The sequence below is a fragment of the Cupressus sempervirens genome, chromosome 9 (assembly GCF_028749045.1).
Source record: "Cupressus sempervirens isolate cs-2001-9-10 chromosome 9, ASM2874904v1, whole genome shotgun sequence".
In the NCBI taxonomy this organism is placed as follows: domain Eukaryota; kingdom Viridiplantae; phylum Streptophyta; class Pinopsida; order Cupressales; family Cupressaceae; genus Cupressus; species Cupressus sempervirens.
In genome coordinates this window covers 317,138,461-317,151,388 of record NC_143126.1, presented here as the reverse complement: position 1 = coordinate 317,151,388, position 12,928 = coordinate 317,138,461, and positions in this window count along the sequence as shown.

Below are 12,928 nucleotides of genomic sequence, written 5' to 3'. Positions count from 1 at the left end.
TTAGTCCTTGTCTCAAATCTCAATGCCTTGAAATTTGCAATGCCAGCTCCTTCTTCCAATGATTTGAGCCTTTGCTCAAATGTAGGTGCAGGTTTGCCCAATACAGGTTCCTAAATACCTTTTCTCGTCCTCCGAGTGAATACTTTAGTAGGCTGCTTCTTGGGCTTGGTAATGATTACCTTGCCTTTCTTCTTTGCCGGTTGCTCTTTTTCTGATTCTTTTTCTCCTTCTTCTTCTTCTTCACTTTCTTTATCTTCACCTTTTCCCTCGGTGAGCATAAGAGGACTCATTTCAGTTTTCAGTTTGGCCACTTTCCTCTTACCTTTGCTGATGGCCTGTGGAATTCTGATTTCCAGTTCAATTCTGGCCTTTGCTTCATCATAAGTACCAAAAATTTGTTGCCTTGGGTCTACTGGCTCATTTACCAGTGCTTCAATGATATCCCTTATTTCATCAATATTTACCTCATATGGAAGAGGTTTCACCCATGCAACTCGGGGTCTAACTGCCTGTATGTACACTTTGTCATAGTCAACCATGAAACAGACATCATCCTTATACTCTTCAACAAGTTTTGGAGGTATTCTGAATCCATTGTTCATCCTTTCCTTGAAATCTTCAAAATAATTATCCATTACTTTGTCAAAATTCATACCCATTTCTACTATGAATTCATTTATTTGATACAAAATTGGAGTATCTTTCCTCCATACAACTGCACCCTTAGATGGAAAGAATTTCTGTACATAGAAAAATAAACAAACTAGCAAAGAACCAAATTTACAAGGGTTTGTCTTTGCAGTCTTTATGCTTTCCATGTTTTTATTGAATTGTTTTAATAGCACATCAGCTAGGTCAAACTCCATATTTTTCTTTACAATTTTATATGCCAAATCTACAGCCTCGCAGGGTACACTATTCAGCCTGCTGGAACTATATAGTCTGTATGCAATAACACAAATACCAAATTTCAGTTCTATATCTGAAACTTTGTTGAGCTTTAAACCTCTGCCATCCCATTCAGCTTGGGTTTTTCTCTGTAACTCATCCCATCCTAGGGTTTTGGTGGTTTTGGCTTTGCTGAGCATCGGGAGACCCGTGATTTTGTGAATCATCTTCTTGGTTATCAAAACTGGTTGTTCCAACCACAACTGACCATTATACACTCGACTCAAGATATACCTCACCCATTTTACTTGGAAACTTCTTGGCAGATGTGGGATATGGGTTAAGCCTTTGGTTTCCAAATGTTTGAACTCAGGTTTTAGGGTTCCATCCATGCATAACTCGGCTAGGGTGCTATCCATATCTAGTGTCCCTATTTCTTGCACAGTACACTTGAAATGAGTACGAATATCATTGATTAGAAGTACCTTTGGAGGGATCTGCGATTGAGCTCCATGTGGGTCGAGTGATTCAGCGATGGCAGGAACAATTTTGAAATTGGGCGCCTTCCATTCGACTCCCTTCACAAGCATTTCATAACCTCTCTTCGCCTTGCTGCTGCTGGTGGTTGTGGAAGCCATTGCTGCTCGGTGAGTGAAAAGATTTCGTAAGAATACTTCGCTGGAAAATCTCTTCAAATCACTTGAACTCGCTTGAAAGCCCTTTTTTTTTTTTTTCGAATTCGTGGTGAAAAATGAGGTTGAAATCTGCCCTTTTGATGAAAAATTCGCTATTAATGTTCAGTACGGAGGTAGCTACGATTGACAGACTGTCATCCACTAGTTTGGCTTAAACTTCGCAACTCGGTGACCAAAAGAAAATAGGTTAAACCGCCCTTAACTCGGTAAGAGAAGAACCAACCATGCTCGGTAAGTGCAACTTGGTGAAAGAAGCCTTATTGCACCCGACTGAGCTCGGTAAGGTCATGTACCGACCATGATCCTGATGTATCTGAAATACTGATTTGATCATATTTTCATTCTCGGACTGCTTAGGATATTGCTTTGTAGATATAGTCCTAGTCTTATCCTGATGAGTCTTAATTGGAAATGGGAGAGTCACTCACTTCTTGAGTGACCATTCCATTACTTGAATTATCTGGCTCGGTAGATTTTGGAATCCATTGCTGCTTCATTTGCTTCCGAATATTGTCTACTTTGATTTTCTTCTCATCCTCGACTTTCTTTATGTTCATGCAGTTTTTAGATATATGACCAAGTTCTGTACATGTATAACATCTTATAGTGGTATCCCTTTTTCTTAGGTGATGCCTTGCATAGTTTATGCCAGTATGACCATATTCTCCACAATAATGACATCTGCACCAAGTGTTGTAGTCCCAACCAAATATTGCTTTGACAAGTTGTTCAGATGGATTAAATGATTTGGATTTGCATTGTGATGCTTTATGACCTTGCTTTTGGCATTTGTGACATTTACCTTCAAATTTTGGTTTCTCTTTGCATTCATTGGCTTTGTGTCCATATTGATTGCAATTGTAGCACTTTCCATTAAATTTGCCTTTTCCATTGCTCCAACATCTATTAGATGTATGACCTATCTTACCACAGTGGCTGCAAGTAGGTTTTTGATTCTTTTGAGTACCCTATTTTGAGGATTCACCTTCTTCCTTGTATCCATGGCCTACTTTACCATTTTGTTTATGAAAGTTTTCTTCATTTTGCAGATTCAATTGATCCATGTCCTTTTGAGATTTTACCATTCTCTCATTGACTTGTTTTTTAGAGATTAGATCACTTTGTAAGCTTGCATTGATTTGTCTTTCAGTAATTAAGTCATTTCTCAAATTCTCATTCTCAGATCTCAGATTCATAATTTCTTCATTTGCATTAGATAATTGAGTTACAAGATTTTCAAGCTGAGAGGATTGATTATTCCTTACCTCTAAGTCTTCAGCTTCCTTGTTCCTTTGCTCCAAGATTTCGCATAGCCTGATGGACTAGATTCCTTGTTCCCTTTTGAGCTTTCTTACTTCTTCCTGCAGAGATCCATTCTTTTCTAAAAGTTCTTTGATTGCTTTGTCAGCTTCATCTGAATTATTTGATGGTGAGAGATCTTCAATCTTTTCTTCAACATACTGATGGTCATTCATCTTCTTTGCAAGTTCTTTTCTTCTTTTCAAGGATTGTGAAAGATGCTCTTTTGCTTCATTGAGTTGAACCATGGCCATTTTCAGATCTAGCTTTTCATTCTCAATAGTTTTGTCAAGTCTGAATATCTCCATTGTCCTTGATCTTTATTCAAGTTGTGAAACTTTTATCTTGAGAACCAACTAGGCTCTGATACCAATTGTTGGAAATATTCAAGATATGACAAGTTACTAAGAGGGGAGGGGTGAATCAGTAACTTCTAAAATTTTAACAATAAAACTGCATACTGATATAATCACCATTCATCCAAGTAACCTACTGTAAGCATGAAAAATCATTTGCAACACTTGAACACACAGATTTGGTGACCCAGAAACCTTCCAAATAGAAAGTAAAACTGGGGTGGGGATGAAACCCACAAAGCTTCGTTACTGCAATATGAAGTTGGCCGGTTAAGGCTTACAATGACCACTTCTGGTGATCTGCCCTATTAGGAGCACAAAGGATTTCTAAATCCACCTTGTTAGAGGATTTACAAACATACAATAAAGTATGCACTCTATTAGGAGATTTACAAAAGACTATTAAGTCTACCTTGTTAAAGGATTTACAAAAACTGATTCACCTGTTAGAATGAAACAGTGGATCTGATTGCAACTGGTTTCCGATAAGATCCGCTATGCTCTGATTCACCTTGATGTGATAGATAAAACTTTTCTGCTCCAAAACTCGACCTTGCTGAATATTTTCACAACTCAGCACACATACTTTCACACACATGTATTTCTTTCGCACTTTCACACTTTCACATTTTCACAGTTTCATACTTTTATTCATTCCTTTGTTCCTGTTTCTTCATGTTTTATTACATTTGAGTGATTGTATATATATACCATCCAAATAAACAATGCATGCAAGGTCGGCCAAAACAACAAGTGCAAATCTCTATACAACGTTGGCCCAAGGTAAAAAACTCGGGTTCACTGAACTAACTCGGTGTCCTTCTGATACTCGACGTCCACTGCGTTACTTGGCATCGTCATGCACTTGGTAGAAGTGAAGGCACGGTTCATACTAAACACTTTGAGTAGTTCTGAACTCGGTAACCACTGGAGACTCGGTAGAAGAGATGTCACTCGGTGAATACTTCTATCTGAACTGTAGCTCGGTGATCAAAGGAAACACTCGATGGAACCTTGTGACTCGGTGATAGTTGGTTTCCTTGATAACCGTCTGAGCTCGGTAAAATTAATTTCCTTGATAACCGTCTGAGCTCGGTTATCACAAAGTTCTCGGTCAATACTAAGTACATCTTCACTCGGTAAAATTGATTCCTTTCATTACCTCGAACACTCGGTAAACACTGGCTGCTTTGTTCACCTTGATCACTCGGTAAACACTGACTTCTTTGTTCACCTTGATCACTTGGTAAACTCTGATAACTAGGTAAAGCTTGGCTTCCGGTGAGAGCTTGGTAAGCATTCAAAATCCAATAAGTGTTGTAACTAATGACAAAAATGTATCATAATGCCAACATCTCTAACTACACTTCTATCAAGAGTTGGAAACAGTGATACTGATAAACCTTCACTAACTCAAAGGCTAGCTAAATATGTACCGATTTGGCTCTAAGTCTAGTCATACTTCTATATGAAAAGCTTTAAAATTAGGGCACAAAGACTCCTAAAAGTGAGAATAACATAGCTATTTTGTGAATTAAGAAAGAAGTATAGGCTACAAACAAAGCTTCTATCTATATATTTCCACAACAGCTCCTAATAACACACACTAATAACATGAATCAAGACAATGGGTACAAATTATAGTCAAAGCTTCTAATTTTCTCTATCAAAATTGCTTCTAGTCAAAGATTTAATTCCAATTGCTTCTTTTACTCACTTTTCTCACAAATTCGTACTACACAATCAAACTTATGCTTGCACAAATGTGTCAGCACTTTCTTGCATACAAAAAAGATGATTTTGAAATGAGGGGGCACTTCTTTATATAGGTATATGAGTTGAGGAAAAGGTGGAAGAAAAAGTGGGAAAAATTCTATCGACTTTGACCTAGTCTAACTAAAAGAGAAAATATAGGGTTCTATACAACTGCATGTGCAACTCGCATTACATCTTTTCATGTACATGCAACTTGCATTACATGTAATTACATCATTTCATGTAATACATCCTCTCCAAATACAAACATGAAAGAAGAAAGAACATGGAAGAGAAGGAAACAATCCTAGGGATTGTTTTGAAGGGCATTGTATGATGTGATCCTGAATAATCAAAGGATCAAAAGTTCCTATACTTTGTACCACTGCATTCACCTTGATAACCATGGTGTTGCATCTTTTGATAGCTTAATTCTCTTTGTTGAATTGTCCATTGTCATTTGAAAACTTGGTGTGATCCAAATTTTCTTGCTCAACTTGAGCATGAATTCTCCTTTTTAGATTGACACTTTCTAGATTCTCTAACACTTTGAAACCCTTCTTGACAATGTCTGGATGTAAACTCAGAACAAATTTGCATCAACACTTTTAACTCTTTTTTTGAAGTAAAGTTCTTGGCACATGGGAATGCATGCAAATGGAGATTGTTGATTTCCAAAATATGAGTTAGGGTTTTTAAGACATTATTGCATGAAAAATGATTACAGGTAAGTACAACATGTAATGGGAGATGAAAGGTGAGATGAGATGTGAATGTGGATGGTGGATGTACTTTACATGCAAGGATGAATGGAGGATGAGGTGCAAAGCATGGAAAGATGCAAAAACATGTATTTTCTCATGAAGGCACAAATGCATATGGAGAGATGAAAATGGAAGTAGAAAATGGGAAAATGAACTTTATAGTTGTCTTATTGAAAGGTGGAGTCAAAATGCTTGAAATGAAAATGACATCTTTTTGACTTTTCAAAAAGTGACTTTTAATCAAAATCAGACTTTTGAGATGAAATTACATGTAAGACATGTCATGTAATCCTATCATGTGAATGGATGTAGAAAGTGAGATGGGTGAAAATGGAAGTGAAAAAAAGGATTACATACATGTGTGGATGGTGAATGAGATGGAAAACATGTAATCACATTTGTTGGATGAGATATGAAGTATTGTGACATGGAAAATGGAAGTGGAATGTAACAATGCTCTCACATAAAATGGAAAGTGGAGTGAAGTGAAGCGTGCCCAAGTTCTTGGCAAAGAACTTGCAATTTCTTCCAAAATGGAGAAAAAACTAAGATGCAAACAAGAAAAACACAAAGAAAAGCACAAAACAAACACATGCCTTTGTTAAAAGACTCAAATATGTCAACAAGAAAGCCACTTCAACATGAAAATTCAAATTTGGAATTTGGAGAAATTCTAGAAGTGTGAAATTGAGATTTTTCATCATTTTTAAAAGAAAAATGCACTTTTCATGGCATATATATGGACAAGTGTACAATAACAAGCCACAATATTCATGGAAATACCAAGATAAGTATGAATTGATGAGCACGTTTGAAAATATACACTTACTTAGAGGTTAATGAGCTAAAGTAGCAAGTTTTATAGACTTAAAGACCAATTCTTCCTCAAATCCAGATTTTCAAAGAACTTTTTGACTTTTTTCATACTTGTATGTAAATGACATTCAATGGTTGAATTTTACATGAGAAGGCCAAAAAAATGGTCTCCAAAGACAAGAGCATGCATTAAAAATCAAAAGTGACCCCTCTTGATCCAAATGTATGGGCTGAAATGCCATTATTTGAGCTTTTTGAAAAAAAATGATTTTTTAACGCAAAAATCTGTCATTTTTGTAAAAATGTGACCAAAAAATGTATGTTTTAAAGTCATTTTTGACTTTTGAATGCAAAAAGAACTTCCCCAAATGCAAATACATGTGTCAAAATGTAAAAATGTGACTCCAAAATGTAAAAAAGTGTATAAAAACCCTAATTATCTAGGCATTTTTAGCAAAAATGTGATTCATAAATGACATGAAATAAATTCATTTTTGACTTCTAAGTGCAACAATGTGAGCGAAGATGTATTGCAAATGATTGAAGATGCCAAAAAGCTTCTTTTCCTTGCAAAAAAATTATTTAAATCACTCTAAATGGATTTATTTGAAGCTTTTCCAAAAACGTGCCCTTGGAAGGAGTTTGAAAAAATATTTTTTACCAAGATAAGTCCATTTTTAATGTCAGAAAATCAATTGCCAAGCAAAAATGATCCTAATAGGAAAGATTTCATGCAAATCCACCAAGAAATCTCTCACAATAAGCAAAATTGGGTTCTTGGAGAGCAAATGCATGTGTTCTTCCAAAATCAAACTGTTTGGAGTGATATGCATGTTTTAAAATATGCTTTTGGTTAAATTCAGACCTTTTGGAGTTCAATGCATATTTTAAGTTGTGTCTCACTTTTTTAATGCAATGACACAAAAACTCACCTTTGGATGTAATGACACCAAAAGGGTCCACTTTTGATAGCCTTTTGAGGTAATGATACCTGTTACCCAAACATTTTTGAGGGAGGATTAATTATATTTAATTTTGGAAAGAGAGAGAGTAATTCTCAGCTAAACCAACTTTCTCTCTCCCCATACTTTTCTCTATCCACATACTCCAAATTGTAGAGAGAAATTTGGGGTTTGAGTTTGAGTTTCACTCTCTCTCAACATTTTCTCTCTCTTCATACTACCTCTCTCTATGTACTCAAAATTTTAGAGAGAAGTACGGGTTTGAGTTTGCCTTCTCTCACACAATCTTCTCTCTCCCCATACTCTAACTTTTTGCCCTAATCTTAACCTAGGGATTTCAAGAATCTGAACTCTTAAATTTTTAAGAAAATGAAATGACATTCAATGGTCAAGGGATTAATAAATGTTTCATAGAGAGCCTATAAAGTTTGAAAAGAATGACAAATGCATATTGTCCCTGTAAAGTTAATTCATATTCTCAAGTTTGGTATTGATAGAGAGCATGAAGTTTTCTTGATACATTAGACAACACCATTATTTGGAAAGTATGATTGCAAGGAGAGCCTCATTGGTAAAATCCATGATAGCATATTTTATTTTTTTGTGTCCATTGGCAACAGGATATCAATTTGTCAAACTTTTGATATGCGCGAGCCTATCCTTATATGTTTGTGCTTAGGTGGAAAACTTCTTCTAAATCAGAAACAAAAATGGCTCACATAAATTAATAATGAACAAAGGTTATTGGGCAGGCATGTATCTCATATCGAAGATCATGGAAGCCTGTCAATTGTTTGGAGGAACCATAGCTCAATACTCCCTTGTACTCGCACATCCTCACATGATTAGGAAAAACTTTATGAAAAATAAAATATAGGTAGCAGATGTAAGGCAAGTGAACTATTTGATAGAGTGCATTCACCTTCAACTAAAGCATAGACAAACGATGTGAGATAGCATTGGTAAGGCTACAAGTATAAAGATGAATCTTAGGAAGGCTCAATGTCAAAACATAGACATGACATACAAACCATTTGACATAATGTCTTCTATGTACCCGAATTGCATTATGTTTATTGTGACCAACCCATGAGCATCCAAAACTGTAGAGGTTGCGATGTAGGTTTCTTGACCAATTATTTCATGATAAGAATGGTGATAGATGATGTAATCAGAACTATGTGAGCTACACATGGAGAGTGACATAATGCATTGGAAATAGGAAATGAAGGAGGGGTGTGTAAACTCTTTGTGTGACCAAAGATTACATGAGTGATGAGGCATGTAATCAGTTTGACCAACTTCTCCTCATTCTCTAACTCTTAACATTCATCACAGTGAAAGCATAGACAAAATAGGTGCACTTTTTCATTGAAGGCCAGTCTTAAGCAACGTGGCATCTAGAATGGTGGGTAGCCATAGACAAGGTGAGTGACTTGCTTGGCAAATTGTCTCTCCACTTCTCTAGCCATGGCACTTCACGAAACCATAAACAAGGCATATGAAAGGTCTGATAAAAAAATTTCAGGTCAATAAAGCCATGAGTATTAACAAGACAGCTTTGGATATGTAGACCCAGAATACTACCGCATGCAACAACTGACTGAGAAATCAAATGTTTATTCATTCAACATTGTGTTGTTTGAGTACGCAATAGCCATAGTGGATGGACAATACCATGGGGCATGCACTAAAATTAATGTATGGGCACCAAGTGTTCAAAACAATGAATTCAGTGTCTCAAAAATTTTTGGTATTATCTAGATAGGGCGATAGTTCATCAAATATCAACTCCATCGAAGCTGGTTGGCATGTTGATTTCCAACTATATCATGATAGCAAAACTAGATACTTTACTTATTGGATGGGTGATGGATATCAGAAGACTGGTTGCTTCAATCTGATGTGCCCTGTTTTCCTGCAAGACATGAATAAAGTAGCACTTGGTAGCTTCTTAGCTCCTATTTCTATCATCTCTAGCCGAGATCAATATATCATCTAGGTTCTCTTATGGAAGGACCCAAAATTATAACACTGGTGGATGGCATATCCAGGGAAGGATGAGCTAGTGGTAGTGGGGTATTGGCCATTTGAACTTTAAAACAATCTTGGTTATGCAACATGTGTACAATGGGGAGGGGAGATTATAAACTCCCAATCAGATGGACAACACACTATTACTCAAGTGGGAAGTGGGCACTTTGCAGTAGAAGGATTTGGTAAATCTAGTTGTTTTTGAAATCTAATGACAATGGATTGATCCAGTGCCTATAGAGACATTGCAAACTTCACTATTCTTGCAACTACTAAGCTTAAAAATGTAGGTAGGTGTAAAGTTTAATCTGGTAAGCACAATTTGATGAAGGCCCAAGTCAGTGAAATCAGTAAGATTGCAAATTGTCAAAGAATCCAAAATTGTTAAAGAACATATATTCGATGGTGGAAAGTAACATGTGTCACTTATTGTAACAATAGTTAGGATGTTGTGTTTCAACTTCATAAAATGTTGGAATTGGTTGTAAAATTCCTTCCTAATGTCAAAATCCTAACATTTTGAGTAGTTATGAACCCGAGAAAGTAGTTATCCCTAAATAGCTATAAATTCCTAAAAATCAATGTAATAAGGGACTTTTTGGCTTTGGAAAAAGGGAGCACTATGCTAAAATTTTGATTAGGAGATGACATTTGGAAAGTATGTACAAATTTTGTCTTTGTAATCAAAAATTCCTCTTGAGTTCTTGGTGCAAGAAAATAAAGGAATATACAATTTGAGTTGTCTTCTTCTAAATCTAAATTGTTAGAAATGTTGATTCTCTTTGTAGTGAGCATTCTCACAGTATGGTGTAGATATTTATGAATTTGTGGATCAGCATTGTGCTAGTAATAGTTTTCAAGTGTAGATCTTGATTGTTGTTATTAGTGGTTTTAATTTAGTAGTTCGGGAAAGCCTTGGAGTCATGTGGTGCATTCGTCATCATGAGCTTTCTCACCTTTTAGTTTTAGATTCTTTATTCAAAAAGCTTAAAAATTATATCATACGAGGGAGCTACCCCTCTAAACATAAAGGAAGGCCGCATATCAAGGGCCTATCCAACTATTGTGAATAATTTGCCACACACTCCATTGGAAAAATTCTACTATGACAAATATGTTTACCAACAATACCAAAAAGGTTCACTTACATTTTCAAGTTGAACTTTATATGCAATGACATGTAAAAGGTTCACTATTGATGAATTTTACATGTAATGACATATAAAACATCCACTTTTGATGACTTAAATATGCAAAGACATGAAAAAGGTCCAATTTTGATGGATTTATATTCCCAAGTTGAACTTTATATATAATGACATGTAAAAGGTCCACTTTTGATGGATTTTTATTTCCAAGTTGAACTTTATATGTAATGACATGTAAAATGTCCACTTTTGATGGATTTTACATGTAATGACACATAAAATATCCATTTTTTATGACTTTAAGTGATTTAATAAGCACATGTCAATTTAAATTCATTAAAATATTACTTAAGTGAGACATTAATTATATTTACATATCATATTAATTATATAGCATGTAATATCATTTGAAATGTAATATTTACTAGAGCATTTGATTTAAATGCTAAAAAATAAATTGAACTATATAGTTAATATAGTCATTTAAGTTAAAAATCAAAAAGTAACTCAACTTAAAAATATAACATTAAGTGCACTATAGTTTGTTTAAGTGAAAAATTAAAAGATAATGTAACTTAAAAACATAACATAAAGTGAATTTAAGTTATGTTTTTCAAAAAGTGAATGTCAAATAATAAATATAACATGGTACTTTTAGTTCATGTTGTTGCATCAAAAAGATCCACTTTTAGGGCACTAAAATGTCATATCTTTTGACTGACAACTCCAATTAAGCTCTAAATTAGACCAAGTGAAAGGGAAAACTGAAAGTCATGACATGAGTGAAACCAAAGGACTAAAAATCAACAAATGCAAACTGAAAAGAAAATGAAAGGACAATGGAGGCCTCAAAAATCAAGCAAAGGCTCGACAAACTAAAAAATGAAAAGGACGTGACAAAAGCCTTCAGTATAAGAATTTGATAAACGAATTGAAGTTGATTGATCAATTAATATGAAATAATTGAATATCAAATTCAAACTTAGAGATACAACTAGCTTGAAAAAGTTTTGTACTATACAATAACTTAATTTTTCTAGAGAATGTTACTTGTTTGTTCTTTGAAACAAAGAGTGACATAAAATTCAGTTCTCTAAGTGCATTCATCCATTCCATTGGGCTATAGTGTAATGCCCCGCCTGAAGATCCTTGGATCAAGGATGAAATAGAAGCCAACATTTTTTTTTTAAAGATTGGCATATGCAACTCAAATATGCTCTATGGATGGATCAAGTAAGGGTCAAGAACGCATTGGGGACATCTCCATATTTTATTTTTAATGGACAAGAGCCAGTATTCCAGCTTAATCTCAAGATTCCTATTTTGAAGTTCATGAGTGGGTATGTTGAATATGCTAACAGAGTACAAATCAGATTGATGAATCTTTTAGAGATGGATGAGAAACATATAGTTGCATTAGAGCACATGGCTAAACATCAAGTAGTCATAAAGAGATGGTTTGACAAGAGGGCCATGATAAAATCTTTTAGAACTTTTGACCTAGTTCTACTCTGGGATTAGGTGAAAGAAAAGCCAAGTAGCCACACTAATTTTCAACACTTGTGGATTGGTCCTTATCAGATTACAGAGATTCTCGGAGAAAATACTTTTAGGCTTAGTTCCTTATAGGGGGAATTAGTTTTGTTGCTAGCCAATGGGCAATTTCTCAAACATTATTTTGAAGCCTAGAAGAATGCAAAAAAAAAAATATAGATAGATTTCATTTCTACAAGTGTGTTTATTTTTTGCAAGTGTGTTTGCTTCTAGTTGTGTGTTTGCTTTCAGTCGCATGCTTATTTTCAAGGTTGTGCTAGTCTAGGGGTAGGTGCACTCAAGATTTTTTCTTGACATATTTTACTAACCACTCTTTTGGTTCCAATTTTAGGAAGAGTTATTTCTTTTTCAAAACATTTTGATGATTGTGTGTATTATAGTAGCTAAGGAATAGATGTTACTTGCAGTAATAGGGGACTTTCAGTCTTGAATTCAAGATTGTAGAACAAGTTCTTGACACTTTGAAAAGTTAAGGATCAATTGTCTCAGGCGTTGTCAAATTAGGGTTGAAGATAGGAAAGGAGCGATCCAAACCCCAATTGGTTCAAATAGAAGGGTCTTCTTGAAGGAATTGCTAAGAACATTGTTTAGTGTGAGAGTTTCTAAAAAAATTCTTAAAAGAGGAATGCAAGGGATGTTCAAAAAGATTGAATCCAA